This window comes from Balaenoptera ricei, chromosome 19, assembly GCF_028023285.1.
Source record: "Balaenoptera ricei isolate mBalRic1 chromosome 19, mBalRic1.hap2, whole genome shotgun sequence".
NCBI lineage: Eukaryota > Metazoa > Chordata > Mammalia > Artiodactyla > Balaenopteridae > Balaenoptera > Balaenoptera ricei.
Genome location: NC_082657.1, coordinates 32541491 through 32563967, shown reverse-complemented (window position 1 = coordinate 32563967; position 22477 = coordinate 32541491). Strand labels below are relative to the sequence as shown.

The 22477-nt window shown below is 33.6% G+C and overlaps 1 protein-coding gene across 15 annotated transcripts in view; it reads right to left on the bottom strand.

Moving 5' to 3' along the window:
• The window catches only part of CHD9 (chromodomain helicase DNA binding protein 9), a 244283-nt gene that overhangs the window by 164612 nt on the left and 57194 nt on the right, over positions 1-22477 (bottom strand). For 8 of the 15 annotated variants that reach the window (XM_059905418.1, XM_059905417.1, XM_059905414.1 and 5 more), the window contains exon 2: positions 3558-3666. The exons of the other annotated variants lie outside the window; for them this stretch is intronic. The gene's annotated coding sequence lies outside the window, so the exon portion shown is untranslated. The remainder of the gene's footprint in view (positions 1-3557; positions 3667-22477) is intronic. 15 annotated transcript variants of the gene reach the window in all.

Sequence of the window (22477 nt, the reverse complement as noted above, 5' to 3'; positions counted from 1 at the left end):
GTTGTGCAACATAAACTAACACAGTATTGTGAAGCAATTATACTCCAATAAAGATCTATTAAAATATATATATATATTCCCTACAAGGAAAAAATTGCTGGTACGGGGACATGACTATATGCATTTAAAAGTAATGATGTATATTACTTCATTTTGAAGTTCACATGTTATAATGACAGAATGTAAAGTAAACTTGAGAATGAAATGTCAGACTCTCTCCCATACCATGAAATGGCCATCACTCCCCAGCAGCTCTAGCATGTATAAAATATATATGTATTACATTTTAATGTTATGTCTTGCTAAGATAACTGACATCAGAATCCTCTTAGATTAGCAAGTATGTTGTGATCTTTTGCTCTAGGCCTCTTGAGCAGATAAAGCTACTATTTCATATGGTATACATGGAACTACATCAAGAAGAGCAATTGTATGAGGTCATGATAAGCTGGCCCTAAATGAGATAAAAGTTAGCCATCTGGTCAGCTGATAGACAACACAGACATGTGTTATGTTGGGGATGTTGCAATATATTGCCACCATGGTCCTCTTGTTCATCTACCATGGAAGATCAGCCTACTGACAGCCAACTGATTTAGACATCTGTGTAGCAAAACCAAGCACCTTTCTGTTAACAGTTATATTCATTACTCTATCCCTAAGTGGCCCACCATTAAATCATTTGGAATAACCCGTTGCTTATTATAGCTACTAAACTGTGCAAATAAAGTGTATTGATAATCAAGCTGAGGCAAAAACAAACAGTAGCTTAAGCTAAGCAATAAATCTTACGATAATATCAAGAGAAAAAATGATAACATTTATACACACACACACATCACATATACATACATACAATTTATGTGTGGAAAGGATCTAATAGGTTACTTGCTAACATGAAATAGCTGGCTAATTTTGTTCCAGGCTTGACTCATTCCAAACATTTTCAACAAAGGTAATTTAGGGTTCTGCCCCCACTGTCTTGCACAGAGAACCACAAATGGAGATTCTTGCTTCTCTACATATTAGTTTATTCAAAAATTAGCAAAGGTCTAAGAAACTTTTCCAGAACTTCTATTTTGGGAGGTCCGTTTTAGAAAATATAAATATCCTAAACAAAACGTCTGTTCACTATTTAAATGAAGAAATACTTTTGAAAAATTCTGAGAAGGAAAACTACCAAAATCTATATTAATTTTACCTAGAAATGGACTTATCTATCACAATGGTATACAAATGCTTTAACAAACATATAATTTTAGAAAAGGTAAAATGCAGAAAAAAAGAAGAAATTATTTTTCCAGATTTTATAATTGTGAGACCAAGCAGATAGAGTACTATATGTTCTGAACTGAACATAGCATTAGCCAAAAAAAAAAAAAAAAGTAGGTTAAGTCACTTCTCTGGAACATATCTTATATTTAGCTATAGACTCTAGACAAGGGAACATCTATGTATACCTCACCCAATAGTCAGAAAAGCAACGTCCTATATATTTTTTAATGGATGTATGATTATTTACCAAGAGGAAAAAAGAAGAATTACAATGGAAGTTACCAAATCCAGTATGTTATCAAATACAAAGTATGTTATTAGCTGATGTAACGTGAAGAAATAAACTATGACACTATACCACTTTGAATTTTTATTTTATAATCTGTGAAATAACTTTTAAGAACATTTTTAGACTTAGACTTATTCCAAACGATTTGAGAATTTCCTCTCCCATGAAGTACTCTTTTTGGTCCATAAACACCTGACTGTTGTTGCTCTGTAAGAAAATGTAGAATTGCTGTCATTTCTTCAACAACAAATATTTGCTTCACTAATATTAAATTTGTGTTCTGCTACTCTGTCTCTGTGCCTCTCTGCATAATCAGTAACTTTTTTTTAAAGCTGAATAATAGTGTATCTTTTTAGAGACATTTTAAGTAATTAAACATGTATAGTACCGATGTACATAGCCCAGCTGAAGTGATGGCAATATAAAATCTATGACTAAGTTTTTGTACACACAGGCAATGACAACTACTCCCTGACAGCCACTGGGCAGACAGTGACTGAGACACATCCTAACATCAGAGATATTAAAAGTAGAAAAAATATGCATCTTAGAATTGATTAAAGTAATTTCCTGAATATTCAGTATGTATTACTTCAAGAGTTCAGAACCCAGTACTACAAAAAACTACTGCCCAATCGAATGCTGAAGGTAAATTATCTGAAGCATATGACTTTAGTTCATATATTCCTAATTATTGTGATAACAGTGAACATAAAATATAAAACATTCTGAATTGATACTGTGTACTACAGGCTTGTACATTTGTTTTATTCTTAAGAAATAGTTAAATGTTTTTTAGAACACTGTTCTGGAATTAAGTTTATGATATATCAGAGCAGTAATATTCCATTTAGGAAAGAAATGGTATAGTCTTTGAATTTTTGTACATTATGGTAGATTATGCTAAAGCAAAGTATTTTCTACATTTATGTAACCCGAAGCCTACCGAAAATATGGGGAGGTGTAAAAATTTTAATTAAGAAAACAATTTTGCTATCTACTTTTCCAACAAACATTTATTGATAAACAACTTCTAGGCACTAGGATGATGAATAATAACTGACCTCTGAAGGGGGATACAGACAAGTAAATAGACCATTACCAATATAATACAATATTTGTGCTTTTATAAAAGTACAAACAGAAGAGGAACATCTAATGAGGAAAATGAATATAGACACCTTGCTATACTAAGAAGATATACATTTCATATGCAACAAGATACATGTAAGTCATCAACCTTAGTTATAAAAATAGAAACTAAAGGTGAACTATGAAAACATGCCCATAAAATCTAAAAAAATGGTCATACTTTCTGATTTGAACAGTTTATTCTACAATTAATTAATTTCTTAATTGATTAATCAATTAAGCTGCTCTTAAGAGCTATCATCTTATTTCATTCTAGTAAATGTACTATTTTCCAACTTTATTAAAACATCACATCAGTCCGATTTTAACTATTTAATTAAGCAAATATTTATGGACTGTCCATTACATCCAAAGCAGCTTTGTAGAAACTACAGAAGCCCCTGCCCTCAGGAAGTTCAGAATCTAAATGGGGGAGATAAGGAGTAATGGCACAAGAAAAGCACGTCATATACTGAATAAAATATGATAAACGTGGCCTAAGAGAGGCACAAGTTTATCTATAAGGTGATTTATAAAGAGAAGAGAGCATATTTGGCAAGTTATTCAGGAAAAGCTTCTTAGAACAATTAGCATTTGAAGGGGTCTTAGAAAAGGGATTGGAAGGAAAGGCCAGGCAAAGAATTCAGGAATAAAGAAATGGCAGGCAGGAAGGAAGTATATTTAGGAAATAGTATGACCACTGCAGAGTATATAAAAGGAGAAAAGTGGAAAATAAAGGTGGAAATACAAGTTGGAGCAATGCTGTAGTGGGCCTTATCAATTAAGTACATTAAATTAAGACATTTGGGGGACAGAATTCTTCTAAAGTTAAAACAAGTATTTAGAATCAAAAACAAATTACTTATCTATCTTCATTTCTACAGTCATCCGATGCCAAACATGATGATGATCATATAAAATGGATTCAAATATCAATAGGACAGAATCCCTGCCTTCAAAAAATTCATAATCTAGAGGGGAAGAAAACACATAAACAAATAATATGATATACGTCTTAGCAGAGATGTATACAAATCACTATACTGTGGTAGTACAGATTGGATAGCAATTAATTATGTCCGGAAAAGATCAGGAAAGGCATAGAGAAGAGGTGATATTTGAACTGGGTCATATGAGTAAAAATAAGACCTCTAAATATGTGTTCTATAACAGAATATATATATATATATAAACTTACTTCAATGGTAAATTTACTTTCCTTAGTGTCTAAGAGTTGCTTTTTCTCCAAGACATTTCTATATTCTCTAAGTCTCTCAATATTTTTGAGACTAAATGAATTAGGCTTCCCAATAATTTCCACACATTAACAGCTTTTCCAACTTAATACAACCATTGATCCCTACCAAATTATTCAGTCCTCTATTATAGTCATGTCTGCAACATTTCTATACAGTATTAAATTTCTGCTACATTAATTTTTACTTTATGAGCTACTTATAACTATTTCATATTTGTACCTGGAGAAAATTCAGTTTAGGATTAATCGCCTATAGAAGGACTCTACCTACTCAAGCCTGTCTAGTAATCTGTGCATATGATAAATAATATTGCATTGTGATAATATATTACCTTTTCTCTCCAGCAGACTCTACACCCTTGGAAAAAAGGAACACCTTTATAATCTTTGTATCCTTAGTATGTTGCCTAGCATAGTAGGCATGCGATACATTTTTGCTAAATCAGTGAATGACTACACAGGAATTAGAAAGAACATGATACTTTAAACAAACACTAGACCTGAGTCCTGGCTCTACTACCTTCTAGCTGTTTGACCTTGAGAAGATCACGTACTTTCTGTTTTCATCTGTAAAAAAAACCCCAAAGAACAGTAGTAACTATATAAAATATTAACTACAATCCTGTCTGCTTCAAAGATGAAAGGTAAAATACTCTACCAGTAAGCTGTAACCTCTATTAGGGTAGAGAACAGGTCTTTTACAATCCCCTCACTCTCTTGCATTGTACCTAAAACTGACAAGAGCACAGAGGGAACACTAAAGAAATGCCCGGAGGTGAGCCAGGACAAGGCATTTTGGGAACTACTCAATAGCATAATGTGGCCAGAGCATGCTATTAGCCCAATAGAGAGATGTCGAGAGGCAAGCAGAAGTCAGATATCCAGGTCTTTTATTAGCCATGTTAAGAAATCTGGACTTTATCCTAGAGGCAGTAGGGAACTATTTCACTGATTAAAATTTCTTCTCTGGCTTAACACTTGACTAACATTTTTACTGTGGCTACTAACATTTGAAGTTATTGTTAGATAGCAAATATCACCTCTTCCAATGACAGTGACCAAAACACTTAAAGTTGGACCCAGAAACATTTTTTTAAAAATTAAATGATAATGACAAGGATATTAGTCATTTTAAAGAATATCCTGGGAATTCCTCTCTATTTGCTAGATGGGATGCTGCCCAATTCATGAATCATTTAATAAAGCCAATTAGATCTTTAAAATTAAAAAGAAAAGAATATTCTTACTTGGCAAAATAAAAAGCTGGCAAACTTGAGTTTGCCATTTCTTTGTTTAAAAAAAAATGTTCTGTATACTTCTAGAAACAACTCTTGTTAAGGCATTCAAACTAGGCTTGAATGCCTGTTAAAAAGTTCTTCTTTACATCAAGTCAAATTTCCTCCTTCCTTTCTAGGCATTTACTTTGAGATTGTTTAAAATAAATCTAATTGTGACAAACCTTCCAATTCCTGAAGACTTATGTCTCCCTTAAAGCTTCTCCTTTCAAAGCTATAGGCAAAATATTCCCCATTTACTGAAATGGGAAAAATTTTATCTAAAACGGTTAAAATAAAAGATTTAATGTTAAAGGGATAAACCTTCAACTATTGGTCCCATATTACTAATTTCCCTAGGGTTCCTATAGTGCGTCTAAGTACATGACAGGTAGATAGTACAGAATTTACTAGCTTAATACTAGTAAAATTATGTGACAATATACTAGTAACCAGGTGAAACCACCCTGAAATAGTACTAATTAATTTTCCAATAGTGTACTACAGAATTTCTATCATCACCTTGTCTGGTTCAGCTTAAACGAAGGTGATTTTAAGTTGGAAGGCAAACTTAACTACCATAGTTAACAGAACCAAGATACAAAAGAATCTCAAGAGAATGGAGCAATGGATCAAATCTAATAACTTTTAACTATGGGGTGCTGTTTTCAGTGCAGATAATCAATTCTACAAGTACATTCAGGCTGCAAATTCTACAGAGGCCAGGCCTGTGACATAAATGAGTGAAGCTGGCCAGAAGAGAACTATGGCTGACTAAAAGTACAAAGGGGCAGCCACTAGTCAGCTTCAGTTTATTGTTGTTTCTAAGTTTTAAAGAGGAGCTGGAAATTCCCTGATTTTTAATGTTGATAACTACTTCATATTCTTTATATAAAATGCTCTTAGGTAGAAAACTATGTCCATACTATAAATGAACTCTCAGTATACTATTATAAATATATGAACTCTCTATATACTAATGTCTGAAATTAATGTGGCCTCAGTAAAAATTCCAACAGTTTTTTTCACAGTCAGACAAGTTGTTTCTACATAGACAAAAAGCAAAGCCAGGAAAAGATCTGAAAAAGAAGGACAACCAGGAAGAACTAATCCTACCAAATATTGAAGCATTATAAAATTTCATTTATCAAAACATGGTGGTATTGACACATGAGAAGCCAAAGAGATATGACAGAAAGCAACTTAGTATCTCAAACTGGGGGGAAACGAACTATAAAATAAACAAGACAATTGGATGGCCACCTGAAAAAAAGAGCTAGATCCATACCTTCTTCTCAAACCAAGATAAATTACAAATGGATCAAAGATATAAATGTCAGAAATAAAAAACCATGAAAATACTAGAAGAAAACATGGACAGGGTCACCTTATTTTCTATTTATGGAACAAAATCTACGTGTCATTAAATAATCACTAATTAGATTCCACAAATAACTTTATGAAAAGATTCATAAATTAGGGAATTCCCTGGTGGTCAAGTGGCTTTCACTGCCGAAGGTGCAGGTTCAATCCCTGGCCGGGGAACTAACATCTAGCAAGCTGCAGCCAAAAAAATTCATAAACTAGATTACAAAAGAAAAGTAGCAAACTGAGAAATACTGCAACTCATTTACTGATGAAGTGCTCTTTTTTTTTTAAAAGGCCTTGCGGTGTGGGTTGCAGGATCTTCCCCAGCCAGGGACTGAAACCCAGCCCCCTGCAGTGGAAGCACAGCGTCCTAACCACTGGACAGTCAGGGAATTCCCTGACACGCTCATTTTTAAATATATCAAGATTTCCTATAAAATACTAATAGCCTAATTAAAAAATGGGCAAAGGATACCAACAGTCAGTTCATATTCTCATTCAAAATAAGAGAATGTCAATTAGAACCACACTGATATACCATCTTTCACCTATCAGACTCACAACAATTCCAAAGTCTAATAACACAAATTAGTGAAGTTGTTGGAAAAAAATACTCTCATATGACCGCTGTGAAGTCTAAAATGGTGAAATCTCTAAAGAGAGAAATTTGCCAATATCCACAAATATTTCAAGTGCACGTACCCTTTGACTGAACAAATTCCCTTCTAACAATTTATTCCATAAATATGTTCATGTTTGACTGAAATGGCAGATACAGCTATTTATTGCAGCATTATTTGCTCCAGCAAAAGACTGAATAGCTGGTTAAACAAAATGTTATATTCACTTATGCTGGTCACACCAAATCTAGGTATAATATTCACACCTGAGTGTCTAATTTAAAGAAAAATACAGACAAAATGGGACATACTCAGAGGACAGCAAGCAGATTGGTGAAGTTACTTGAAACCATGCTTCTTAAAGCTTCTCTCCTCAGTTCTCGCCTCAGTCTAGATATCCTCCCTTGGTATGCTCATCCTCTATCATCTACCTGCTGACAACTTAAAAATTTTTATGTCTAGTACTATCTTTCCAGCTGCCTCCTGGTCTTCCCCTAAGTATAAACTCAACAGGTCCAAAACCAATCTTTCTTCTAAAATCTTTCTCCTACATTCTTTATTTGGCTAATGGCAGTGTATAAATAAAACCGACCTTTCGGCCCAAAGTTATTTCCCCACTGTAATCTATCGTGCACATTGTGACCAGAGTAAGTTTTGTGAAACAAAGATTTGATGATGTCACTTGTCAAAGGAAACCTATTATTCCCTAATGCTGACCATGTGCCCTTCAAATTTTTTCTCATCTCCAGTCACCACCCCGCCATCTCTCCACATCCTCTACAATCTAATCACACCAATCTACTTGTTATCTTTCTATAATGTCCTATTGTTCATTTTCCATGCTATTACTCATCCTATCTGTAGGACCCGAAATAGCAGATCTAGAATGACAGGTTCCCAGAAAACTATAGGGGAAATTATTTTGGCTCAGTGTAAGAAAGGAATTTGAAACAGAGCTATCCAAAGACAAAGATAATGAGTTCCTTATTACTAAAGTTACATATTCAAATTTTAAACAGGCTGAGACCTCAAAAGAGATTCTGTAAAGAGGAATCCAGCAGCATATCTGTAACTGACTAGATAAGACTTAAAGTTCCTTCTGATCTTAATATTTTATGAATCCTGGCACTTGAGAACTCTTGGTTTTAATGTAGTACCTCAAAGTTACTTATTAGTGAGTTTCAACAAGGTTTATAGGCATATAGATAATCTATACTACATCATTAATTGATCTAAGAATTTCATAGTAACTACCTCAAACCTGAAGATGCTATGAAATTGCAAAAAATTATGAATTTAAATATACTTCAAAGTAATCCTAATAAATTGGGGGGGATCATCCTATTTAAAAAATAGGATGGAATGCAATACCAGGAAGGTTAAATTCAAGTTGATATAAACTAGGAACTAAAACTGTCACTTCAATTATAGAATGGAAAATTATTCACAAGGTACAAATTAAACACAGAGAAAAAATGGAAATAAATAGCTAACCAGAGTCTAAATATGCATTCTCAACACAGTTTTAGGGAAGCAAATATAATAAAGCTATTAAAAAGAATATACTACCTTATAACTATAGGAATACACTGTATTATATAATATGTGCCAGAACATACTCTTGCTGTATTAGTTAGATGGTTACTAGAGTCTTAAGCAAAATGAGAAAAGTTTTAATAGAAAAAAATGAGCAACATCATCAAAATTAAAAATTTCTGTACTTCAAAGGATATGAAGAAAGTGAAAAGAAACCCCATGGCAGAATGAGATAAAGAGGGCGACAATGTGAGAAAAATTTTGCAAATCATGTATCTGATAAGGGACTTGTATCTAGAATATACAAAAAAAATTCCTACAACTTAATAGTAGACAAATAATCCAATTAAAAAGTGGCCGAGGGATCTGAATAGACATTTCTCCAAGAAGATATACAAATGGCCAATAAGCACGTGAAAATACAGTAAACATAATTAGTCAACAGGGAAATGCATACCAAAATCATGAGATACCACTTCATATACACTAGGATAGGAGGAACATAATACCGGAAAATAACAAGTGTTAGTGAGGATGTAAAGAAGCTGGAATTCTCATAAACTGCTGTTAGAAATGCAGTCACTTTGAAAAACAGTCTGGCAACTCCTCAAACAGTATATACCCAAAGAAATTGAAAGCAAGGACTCAAATAGATGCTTACACAACAATGTTCATTGAAGCATTATTGATAAAAAGAGGAAACAACCCAATATCCACCAACTGATGAATGGTGAAATAAAATGCAGTATATTGGGCTTCCCGGGTGGCACAGTGGTTGAGAATCTGCCTGCTAATGCAGAGGACACGGGTTCAAGCCCTGGTCTGGGAAGATCCCACAGGCCACAGAGCAACTAGGCCCGTGAGCCACAACTACTGAGCCTGCGCGTCTGGAGCCTGTGCTCCGCAACAGGAGAGGCCACGACAGTGAGAGGCCCGCGCACCGCGATGAAGAGTGGCCCCCGCTTGCCGCAACTAGAGAAAGCTCTCGCACAGAAACGAAGACCCAACACAGCCAAAATTAAATAGATAAATTAACTAAAAAAAAAAAAAAGATTTTAATAAATAACTATAGGAGTAAAGGAACATACGAGAACACAAGATTTAAAAAAATGTTTTAAAAAAAATGCAGTATATTGATATAACCGAATATTATTTGACAATAAAAAGAAATTAAGTACTGATACATTCTAAAACATGGATGAGCTTTGAAAACATGCTAAATGAAAGAAGCCAGTCACAAAGGACTACGTATTATATGATTCCATTTATATGAAATGTCAAGAATAGGCAAATATATAGAGACAAAAAGCAGATTAGTGGTTGTCAAGGGGTGGGGTTAGAAGGATTGGTGAGTGTTGGATACAGGTTATGGGGGTTCTTTGGGGGACAATGAAAATGTTATAAAATTACTTTTGGTGATAGATACATAACTGTGAATATACTAAAAGTCACTGAATTATATACTTTGGGTGAATTATTTAGTATCTAAATTATATCTCAGTAAAGTTATTTTATAAAGAAAAAGTTATATGGGCAAAATTATTTTGAGTCTTCTAATTTTCTGTTATCTCTCTTAAATAAGAATGAAGGTTATAGTGGTCAATTAAAATTTTATTTTCTTCAACCTCATTATCAACTAATTTTACTTGGCAAGTGTTTGTAAGGCAGATTTTTTTTTTCTGAGAAAAAATAAAGCAAGTGAATCGCTTTGAAAGATTTAGTCAAGTTACAATGGAAGTCTGTTAGTCTTCTCAAATAAGATATTTCAGCTATCCAATGTAATTTTGAAACTATGGCAGTGTTAAAATAAGCAAGTAATGGTATATATAAATTATACTCTTGTAAAATTTTAAAATAAATAAGAACTCTAAAATAAACATACTTTTAAAATGACTCAAGAAACATAGCTTTTGAAAATAAGCTATTGTGATTATTTTAATCAAAATTTAAAACTTCAATAAAAAATGAAACTAAACTGATCCTTTCTGATGCTGTCACAAACGATAAAACCTGTTGCCTATCCTACACACTTACACTTTCCATACAAATGCAACATGTTGTTTTATTATCATTAAAAACAGTAAGTGATGTTAGAATTGAGGAAGAGTTTGCTTTGGAATGTCACATGACAACTCAGAACTAACATCAGCATAATATTAGTGAAAATCAGAATCTGAAATTTAATTATCTAGAATTTTTATTTTTTAAAAGGTAGGAAGTCCAGAGACTTTGAGCAACAAATACTAATTGAAAGAATGTAAATAATAAGTTACTATGGAATCAATATTGCCCTTCAATTACGTAGAGCTGACCCTTTAAAAGGTAACAAGGACTGCCAAGTTCTGTACCCAATAAGGATTAAAGTAGGGGAGCACCTGTACTCCTCCCATCCAGGTTTTTATATTCATTCCTAGATCTACTTTCCTCTCCTATTCTGAGGACCTTACTGATAGGATACAGATACTCATATACCAGAATAACAATCTCCCACTCACAAGCCAAACTATTTCTGATCAAATTCCCAACCACATCACAAATAAATCTGAAAAATCACAGAAGACATTACTTTTTAATTTCCTCTGCTTTAGAATTTTTTTTAACTTAAAAAATGTTTCGTTTTTGTAACAAGCAGTAAAAAGTTAATACTCTCTTTCCTCTGCCTTCCTTCCCCACTCCTACCGCTGAAGGACACTGCAACAGTCACTCTTACTTCTCTCTCCTGAGTCATCAATTTTTCTCATTCTACTAGATCATTTTCATAGGCATACAAACAAGCTGTTATTATAGCTTAGGAAATACCTAAAATATATACAGAAAAGGAAAAAAGGGAAGCAAAATGGTACACTACAAAAAAATCAATTGAATACAAAAAAAGAGCAGGATGAATGGAGGAATGAAGAGCATGTAAGACATAAAAAAGCAAATAGCAAAATGACAGAAGTAAGTTTTTCCTTATCAGTAATTACTTTGAATATAAATGAATTAAATTCTCTAGTTAAAAGGAAGATATTGGCAGAATGGATAAAAACAAAATCAAACACATGATCCATCTGTATGTGATCTATGAAAGACTCACTTTAAGTACAAAACCACTAAGAGGTTAAAAATGAAAGGACAGAAAAAGATATCCCATGCAAATAATAATCAAGAGCGCTGCAATAGCTATATTTTCAACAAACAATGGATTTTAAGTCAAAAAGGTTACAAAAAACAAAGAACGTCATTTCATATCAATACATGGTTCAATCCATCAAAAATATGTAATAATTATAAACATATATGTGTCTAACAGTAGAGCCACATAATCTATGCAGCAAATATACACAGAATTGAAAGAAGAAACAGACAGTTCTACAGTAGTAGTTGGAAACTTCAATATCCTATGTTCAATAGTGGATAAAACAAACACACAAAAAGTCAATAAGAAAATAGAGGATTTGAATACTATAAACCAATTAGACCTAAAATATATATACAAAACACTCCACCCAACAATAGCACAATGTTTATTCTTCTCAAATGTTCCTGAAACATTCTCCAGGATAGACCACATAGTAGGCCACAAAACTTTTAATACATTTTAAAAGATTGAAAGTATACAAAGTATCTTTCTGACCCCAACAGAATAAATCTGGAAATCAATAACAGAAGCAAAACTGGAAAACTCACAAATATATGGAAATTAAGCAAACACTTTTAAACAACCAATGCATCAAAGAAAAAATAACAAGGGAAACTAGAAAATACTTTCAGATTAACGAAAATGAAAACACAACAATACAAAACCTAATGAGATGCAGTAAAAGCAATGCTCCAATGGAAATTTATATCTGTAAACAACTACATTAAAAAAGAAAGACCTCAGAGCAATAACCTAACTGTACACTTTAAGGAAATAAAAAAGAAGAGCAAACAAATCCAAAGGTAGCAGAAGGAAAGGAATAATAAAGATTAGAGATAAATGAAATAGAGAAGAGAAAAGCAATAGAAAAAAAAAAATGAAATCTATCCTCAGTTCTCTGAAAAGATCAACAAAATTGACAAACCTTTAGCCAGATTGGCTAAGAGAAAAGAGAGAAGATCCAAATTACTCAAAGCAGAAACACAAGAGAGGACATTAATACAGACTTTACAAAATAAGGATTATAAAAGGATAATGTGAACAACTGTACACCAACAAATTGGATAACCTAAATGAAATGGACAAACTACCACACAAACTACCAAAACTCACACAAAAAGAAATAGAAAATCTAAATAGATCTATAAGAAATAAGGAGATTGAATCTGTAACCCAAAACCTCCCAATAAAACAACCATACCCCAATAAAATAAAATTTAAAAAACAAAACAAACAAACAAAACAACCTCCCAACAAATAAAAGTCTAGGACCAGATTTCTTTAATGGTGAATTCTATCACTTATTTATAGGACTGACACCAATCCTTCTCAAACTCTTCCACAAAAGTGAAAAGGTGGGAACACTTTCTAACTCATTCTGTAAGGTCAACATTACCCTGATACTGAAGCCAAAGGGATTACAAAAAAACAAAAACAAAAACAAAAAACCCAACCAAAGGCTAATAACCCTTATGAATACAGATGAAGAAATCATCAACAAAATACTAGAAAACCAAATCCAGCAGATTATACACATATATATATATACACACATATACAACATATACATCATGACCTAGTGGGACTTATCCTAGGTATATAAAGGTAATTAACATATAAAAATCAATCAGTATCATATATCTTATTAACAGAATGAAGGAAGAAACACAATATTAACTCAATGAAGAAAAAGTGTTTGACAAAACCTAACACTCTTTCTGATAAAAACACTCAGTAAAACAGGAATAGAAACAAACGTCCCCAGTTTGATAAAAGCCATATATGAACAACTTACAGCTAACATCATACTCAATGGTAAAAGAATGAAAACTTTTGCCCCAATATCAAGAACAAGACAAGGATGCCCACTTTCACCACTTCTATTCAACACAGTACTGGAAAATTCAACTGGACAAAATAGGCAAAAAAGTAAAATAAAAGGCATCCAAAGTGGAAAAAAAGAAGTACAACTATCTCTATTCACAGGTAACATGATCTACAGAAAACTATAAATACACACACACACAGAGTTAGAGCTAATAAACGAATTTATCAAAATTGCAGGATACAAGTCTATGCAGAAAAATCAGTTTTATTTCTGTAAAATAGCAATCACCATTCCAAAAAGGCAATTAAGAAAAAAATTCCATTTACAATAGCATTTTAAAAAATACTTAGGAATAAATTTAATGAAGGCCACGTAAGATGTGGGCACTGAAGACTACAAAACATTGCTGAAAGGAATTAAAGTATATCTAAATAAATGGAAAGACATCCTGTGAATAATGAAATCTAAATAAATCAAAGACAAGGGGCTTCCCTGGTGGCGCAGTGGTTAAGAATCCACCCGCCAATGCAGGGGACACAGGTTCGAGCCCTGGTCTGGGAAGATCCCACATGCCACGGAGCAACTAAGCCCGTGCGCCACAACTACCGAGCCTGCGATCTAGAGCCCGTGAGCCACAACTCCTGAAGCCCGCGTGCCTAGAGCCCGTGCTCTGCAAGAAGGGAAGCCATCGCAATGAGAAGCCCAGGCACTGCAAATGAAGAATAGCCACCATTCACGGCAACTAGAGAAAGCCCGCACACAGTAATGAAGACCCAAAGCAGCCAAAAATAAATAAATTAAATGAATAAATTTATTAAAAAAATCAAGTCGAAGACATGAATTGGAAGACATAATATTGTTAAGATGACAATACTACCCAAAGTGACCTACAGATTCAATGCAATTCCTATCAAAATCCCAATGATTTGTTTTGCAGAAATTCATATGGAATTTCAAGGGACCCAGAACAGCCAAAACAATCTTGAAAAAGAACAAAGTTGGAAGACTCATACTTCTCAGTTTCAAAACTTACTACAAAACTACAATTATCAAAACAGTGTGGTACTAGCATAAGGACAAACATACAGACCAACGGGATGGAACTGAAAGCCCAGGAATAAACCCTCACATCTATGGTCAATTGATTTTTGACAAGGGTACCAAGACCATTCAGTGGGGAAAAACAGTCTCTTCCACAACTGATGCTAGGAAAACTGAAGAGCCACCTGCGAAAGAATGAAGCTGAACCCTTACCTTATACCATATATAAAAATTAACACAAGCAGATCAAAGATCTAAATTTAAAAGCTAAAATTCTAACACTCTTAGAAGAAAACATGGAGGCAAATCTTCATGACTTTCGTTTTGGCAATGATTTCTTAAATATAACACTAAATGCATGAGCAAAAATAGAAAAAAATAGATAAATTGGACTTCATAACAACTGAAAACTTGTGCATCAAAAGACAGTATCAAAAGAGTGAAGACAACTCACAAAATGGGAGAAAATATTTGCAAATCATATCTAATAAAAGTTTAATACCCAGAATTTATAAAGAATTCCTACAACTAAATACTGTAAAAACAACCCAACTTAAAGGAATGGCCAATAAACACATGAAAAGTTACTCAACGTTAGTCATTAAGGGAATGCAAATCAAAATCACAATATTTCATACCTACTAGAGATGGTATAACATAAAGGAAAATAACAAGCACTGAGGAGAACGTGGAGAAACTGAAACCCTCCTACACTGCTGGTAGGAATGTAAAATGGGACAGCCAATGTGGAAAATAGTGTGGTGGTTCCTCAAAAAGTTAAACATTAAAAAAAAAAAAAAAAAAAGTTAAACATAGAATTACCGTATAACCCAGCAGTTCTATTCGTAGGTATACACTATACACCCAAAAGAATTAATAACAGGGACTCAAACAGATATTTATACAGCAATATTCATAGCAGCATTATTTACAACAGCCAAAAGTTGAAAAACTCTAAGCACCATCAACTGATAAACAAAATTTGGTATAAACATAAAATAGAATATTATCCAACCACAAAAAGGGGATAAGATTCTGATACATGCTACAACAGGGATGAACCTTATAAACACTGTGCCAAGTATAAAAGGCAGACACAGAAGGGAAAGTGCTGTATGATTCCTCATATACAAAATACCTAGAATAGGTAAATTCATAGAAACAGAAATATTAGAGGTTCAGGAGCTGGTAAGAGGGGAAGTAGGGAGCTATTTAAGGAGAGTTTGTTTGGGGTGATGAAAAAAATTGGAAATAGTGGTGATGGTTACACAACATTGTGAATGGAAATGCCACTGAATTGTATACATAATGTTTAAAATGGCAAATTTTATGTATATATATACATATATATGTATATATATATATACACACACATATATATATTCACAAACACACACAAAGCCAAGCATGCTCCTACCTCGGGGCCTTTGCACTTGCTGAATACACTCTTCCCTCATTTCCTATAAATTCTTTTCTCAAAAGTTAACTTTCTCGGTGGGGTCATTCCTGACCAACCTATTTAAAATGTCATCGTTCTCCTCCAATACTACACATCTCAGTCCCCCCACTTTTTGCCTTAGTATTAGCTAACATTCTATATATTTTACATATATATTTTGTTTAAAGCTTATGTTACCAGAAAATATAAGTTCTAAGAGATCAGAAATGTATCCTTATCATATAGTAAGCAGTAAAAAAAATACTTATTCATGGCATATACACACAAAACTTTCTATTTGGGTAGGCAGCGAAGAAGGAATTCTATGTAAGGCAGAAACTGTTTTTGTCCCTTTAAAAAATCTTATGTGAAACTTACTAAAAAAATGGCATTAGGGGTTATCTGGACATTAAGCTTATGACCTATTTTAAAATATTTTAAATTTTTTTCTTCCAGTTTTACTGAGATATACTTGACATACAGCACTGTGTAAGTTGAAAGTGTACAGCATAATGATCTGACTTACATACATCATGAAACTGTTATCACAATAACTTTAGAGATCATCCATCATTTCATATAGATACAAAATTGAAGAAATACAAAAAAAATTTTGTGATGCGAACTCTTAGTATTTACTCTCAACAACTTTCATATATAACATACAGAAGTGTTAATTCTATCATGTTGTACACTAAATCCCTAATACTTGTTTATCTCATACTTCACCTTGTACATTTTGATGGCCTTCATCCAATTCCCCTCCCCCCAGCTACTACTCCTGCCTCTGGTAATGACAAATCTGACCTCTGTTTCTATGAGTTTGTTTTTATGTTTGTTTTTGAAGTGTAATTTACCTACATTATGTTAGTTCCCGTTACACAAGAGTCTTTTTCTATACATTTCAAAATGATCACCATGATAAGTCTAGTTATGATGTCACCATACAAAGATATTACTTGGTTATTAACTATATTCCCCACACTATACCTTTCCCACCAGTGATTTATTTATTTTTGCAACTGGAAGTTTGTACCTCTCAACCTCCCTCACTTCTTTCTTTCCTCCCCCACCCTCTTTCCTCTGGCAACCACCTGTTTGTTCTCCGTATCTATAACTCTTGTTTCTGTTTTGTTATGACTTGGTTTTGTTTTTCAGATTCCACATGCAAGTAAAATTATACACTATTTGGCTTTCTCTTATTTCACTTAGCATAATACCCTCTAGGGCCATGCATCTTATTACAAATGGCAAGACTGCATTCTTTTTTCTATATATACCACATCTTTTTTATCTGTTCATCTATTGATGGGCACTTGGGTTGCTTCCATATCTTGGCTATTATAAATAGTGCTGCAATGAACATAGTGGTGCATATATCTTTTCAAATTAGTGTTTTTGTCCCCAAAACACAAAATATTTTAAAGTTTTAATTGTGGTAAAATATACATAAAATTTACCATCTTAACCATTTTTAAGTGTACAGGTCAGTAGTTTTAAGCATATTGACTGTTGTGTAACCAATCTTTAGAATTTTTTCATCTTGCAAATTTGAAATCCTGTACCATTTAAACAACTCCCCATTCTCCTTCCTCCAATCCCAACCCCTGGAAACCACCATTCTGTTGTTTCTAAAGAATCTGACTACATTAGATACCTCATCTAAGGGGAATTATACAATGTTTGTGTGTGTTTGTGTGTGGAAGTGGCTTATTTCACTTAGCATAATATATTCAAGGTTCATCCACGTTGTAGCATATGTCAGAACTTCCTTCCTTTTTAAGGCTGAATAACACTCCATTGTACGTATATTATGGCCCATTAAAATTTTTTCCAGTATTTTTCAAGTTCTTTTTGAACAAGAAGCATGATATGCTATAGAATCTACCCTTCAGTAGTACACTTAGCTATTTTATGGGAAGTAGAGTAAAAGATGTCTGGATACCAAATCCCAAACTGTGACCCAATTATCAGACCTAACCTGCTGAGAAAACTTCTAACCAAAATACTGTACTGTGAAACTTAATTCTTTAATATGAACATCAACTGTGTCTCTCCTTAATTTACCTGATAGTTACTTATAAGCCTAAACAGACATTTTCAAAGTAGACTGAAAGGATCCAAAAGAGAAATTTCCTTACCCAACGTTATAGATTAAAACCTATTAGTATTATTTGTTTTCCCCCTACCAGGAGATCAAAATTCTAATCTCTGTAACTAACTGAAAGTGTGACAACATACTTAACCATCTGGACCCCCAGTTACCTTGTCAATGACAGGTTTGGACTGAATGCTTATGAAGGTGTCTTATAACTCAACACTGTATACTTGGTTTATTTTCTATTCACATATTCACAAAACACCTACCCCAACCAAACTGGAGATATCGGGAAAAAAAGCTTAAAATCCTCATTAAGGAATAAATGCAAGATAAAAAGTAGTGGGCTCTATATTCTAAAATAAAAGCTTATGAGATTTAACTTTAAAAATACCTTTTAACTTAAAAAAAAAAACATTATTTTTTCCTCTTGAAGACATCAACCATAATGTTCTATACCTAAAATTCTAAAAAAAAAATAATAATTATGTTACGATTGTTCTATCCTTCTATTTGTAGGAGTATCACTGTCCTCATCTAAAAAAAATTTTCAGGCTAGTATGACCCTAACATATAACAACATGAACACCAGCAAAACCTAGAACTTAACAGAAAAATAAACTAATTTGTAATAGTTATCCAGAAGAACATCCTTCAAAATTATTCCCAGTAGACAATTTAAGATAATTTAGGTTGTTTTATTAATGTACAATACACAAAATCATCACAGAAGTCCACATAAGAAGCTTTACATGTCATGTATTCCAATCTCTATTAACATTTGTGAATAGAACTCTATTAAATCCCATCCTTATCTCTGTTTTATGTTTTCTTGGTATGTTTCAGATTAATCTAACTGCATAAGGTATCCATCCAGCTGATTAATTATAAAATAAATTAGATCACTAGTCAATAAGAAAAATATCTGGCAAATAGCAATCAGCCATGGCATAGTTGAAGGAGCTCAGGCGTGAGTTCAAATTCTGCCATCTCTAAGCTGTATAACCTCCAGCAGTTCTTTTAAATTCTTTTTCCTCACCTGACCATCTACACTGCAGAGTTGTTACACAGTTCAGAAGAATAAAGTCTAAAATATAGTAAGTGCTCAATAAATATATATTTCCCTCTCACTGACCTGTAGAACTAAGAACATATATCAAGATTCTACATTGGCTTGCAGAAAAATTACTAAGAGCCTGTTATATCTGATTGTACTTAGTTTCCAACTCATTTAAAAAATATTTATACTAACCAACAGTATCATCAATATGCCAAAACTCATCTTTGCCCTCCCAATATATATGCTTGCTCATTTTGTTCCCCTACTAAAGATATCAATGCCTCTCCACCCATTTTTGCTTCGATTCCCCCACAGGCAATCCATGCCTTAACCACATTGAAATGTTGCTTGAATTCATCAAACTTTCTCACGTCTCCATTCATACATACAGGAAGTTCTCTTCACCTATAATATCACTTCCCACCACCCCTGTTCCTCTCTTTAATGTTTCTGATATTAAATTCAAGTTCTACCATCTCTAGGAAGCCAGTACGTACACACACACACACACACACACACACACACACACACACACACACACTCCGGCCCTCTGGAAAGGTTAAGCATTCATTAATTTATTTTTTTATTTTTCGGCCATGCCATGCGGCATGTGGGACCTTAGTTCGCCAACCAGGGGTCGAACCCGTGTCCCCTGCACTGGAAGTGCAGAGTCTTAACCACTGGACCACCAGGGAAGTCCCAAGCATTCATTTTTTGTATTCCACACTTTACATACTATATATTATCATTCTTGGTCTACTTGTCTGTCTTCCCTACTAAACAAGAGGAGTGCAGAGAATGGTTCTTATTCATCTTTATCCCTAACATCTACTAGTATAATTCCTGGCACATAGTAAATACCCAAATGTTTTCAAGAATTCAATGTCATAACGTAAAACAAAACAAAACCTCTCAATCCTTAATAGTTATGCCAAAAATTGAGATTCAAAAGCATTCTTTTAAGCAACAATGTACCATATTTTTATGACTTGAAGTATGCCTCCACTGAACTGCACTTAAAAATGGTTAAGACAGTACATTTTAGGCTATATATATTTACCCTACACACACACACACACACACACACACACACACACACACACGACAATGTCTCAGTGATCCAACTGAAGCTTAATTCCTAGTTATCCCTCAAAGAATTTTGCTTTCATTGATAAGTTATTCTACAAGGGACCCTATAGCACAGCGGTTAAAAGTAAGGGCTCTGAAAAGAGACTGGTAAGCTTTATCATGTGTTAGCTATGTAATCTTAGGCAAGTCAATCATTTTGAAACTCAGTTTCTTCATCTGCAAAATGGGGATTGTAATAGTACTGATCTCATAGAACTGTAGTAAATAACCCATATAAAGTACTGCGTAAATACTGTTTTCAAACTGTGCTCCCGAGATTGTTGGGTAATCCTTAGCCAAAGAAAGAAAGGGCTTTAGACCACCCCTTCCCCCATTTCTTCCCCTATAAAAGATTTCACCCCGCATATTCTTTTATTTTACAGATTGAGCTGTCAAGTAGCATTTTTTAAAAACAAAGCATTCCTTGGTTTAAAAGAACTGAAACCACTAATCTAATAGCACTCAACTGATGCTCATATTAACATCTCAGTCTGTAGATCACCACTTACTAAATTCAATTATTGATACTTACTTTGTTGGCATTCATACTTAATTTAGTTTTGCTTTGCATCTCACAGAAAGGGAAATCTTTAAAAATACAATCTCATCTCTACTCTTGGTACAAGCTAACTGGGAATAACTAATTTGGGGCTGATATTGAAGATAGATTATAAGTTTCCTAGTTGCTACTGAGTCAGGTCAAGTTGTTTAACTGAAGTGGTCCTGAACATCAATCATACTCATAACCAAATTAAGAGAGTGCGTGTGTATACTATTAACAATAAAAACAGGAAACTGATTTAAATGAAGAATTTTCCAAAGTTTGAAATACACTAAAAACTGAGACCCAGGTTGATTATCACTAACTTGCAAGGTTGTTGCAGAGTTTAGAAATACAAAGTTCCTAAAACATAGTAAGTGCTTAATAAATGCAGCTTTCCCTCTCATACCTGTCATCTCTTTTCTGACTTCCCAACAACCTATAGTCATTCAAACCTTCCCATGGCTGTTAGGCTTTTCTAGACCTCCTCAGACTCTTTCACTAATTATCTCCAATGCTGTCCTCTCATCACCTTCAATACCCTTGTGTCCTTTTTCACTCACTCAACCCACCATAGTTTATTAACATCACCACTGTAATTTTACCTCCTTGCCTCAGTCCAATTCAATGTTTCTGAATATTTGTAATATTTATAATATTTACTATATGCCTGGCACCAAACCTTTATCTTCAATGTGGTCCTTGCTTTTGTTTAATGTTTAAATTCATTTTCCTATGCTTCTAGGCTATGTCTTTGCAGTTATTTGTTTTCTCTCCTCAATTCTTCAATCCTAACTTCCCCATTCTCACCCCAAAACAATTTTGCCTCTTAGACTTCTGAGGTTTCCCAGTTGAAAGTCACCAATCATCTTTACAGAAGCCATGTATCTGTCTTTGCATCTATCCCTTTTTTCTTCTATAAATACTATTTTCGGAAGAGGAAGCATGACTCTTCCCCAAAGATAAATCTTTCACCTCTTAATACCTACCATTCCATCTAGCCTTTCAAAGGGACTTACACCCACACATTCCACCTCTCTCGAGGATCTTTAATCACCCCCTGCAATTGCCTGCTTTCCTTCTAACTTTAGGCATCAGCAGATCTCTCCTACCTCAACAAAAATGTAAATGTACAAATGAAATCATCTTGTTTCTTCTATCCTTCTATTCAAAGACAAATATTGAAAATAAATTATCCACTGCCTCCATTTTCCAAATACCCATTTGCTTGTTAACCTCTTGTACTTTAGTTTCTGCCCCCATAAAATTACTGCAACTCTTTCGAAGATAACTAAGAAAATATAGAGAGAAATATATTGAATTCAAGTCAGCTAATTCTATGGGAAAAAAAAATTTTAATTTACTCAAACTGTAGTAAAGCACAAAATTTTAAGATAAAACAAATCTTATGCAAAATATATGAAACCTAATCATTGTCCTCACCATTTTTTCCTTCTTATAAAAGAACTAA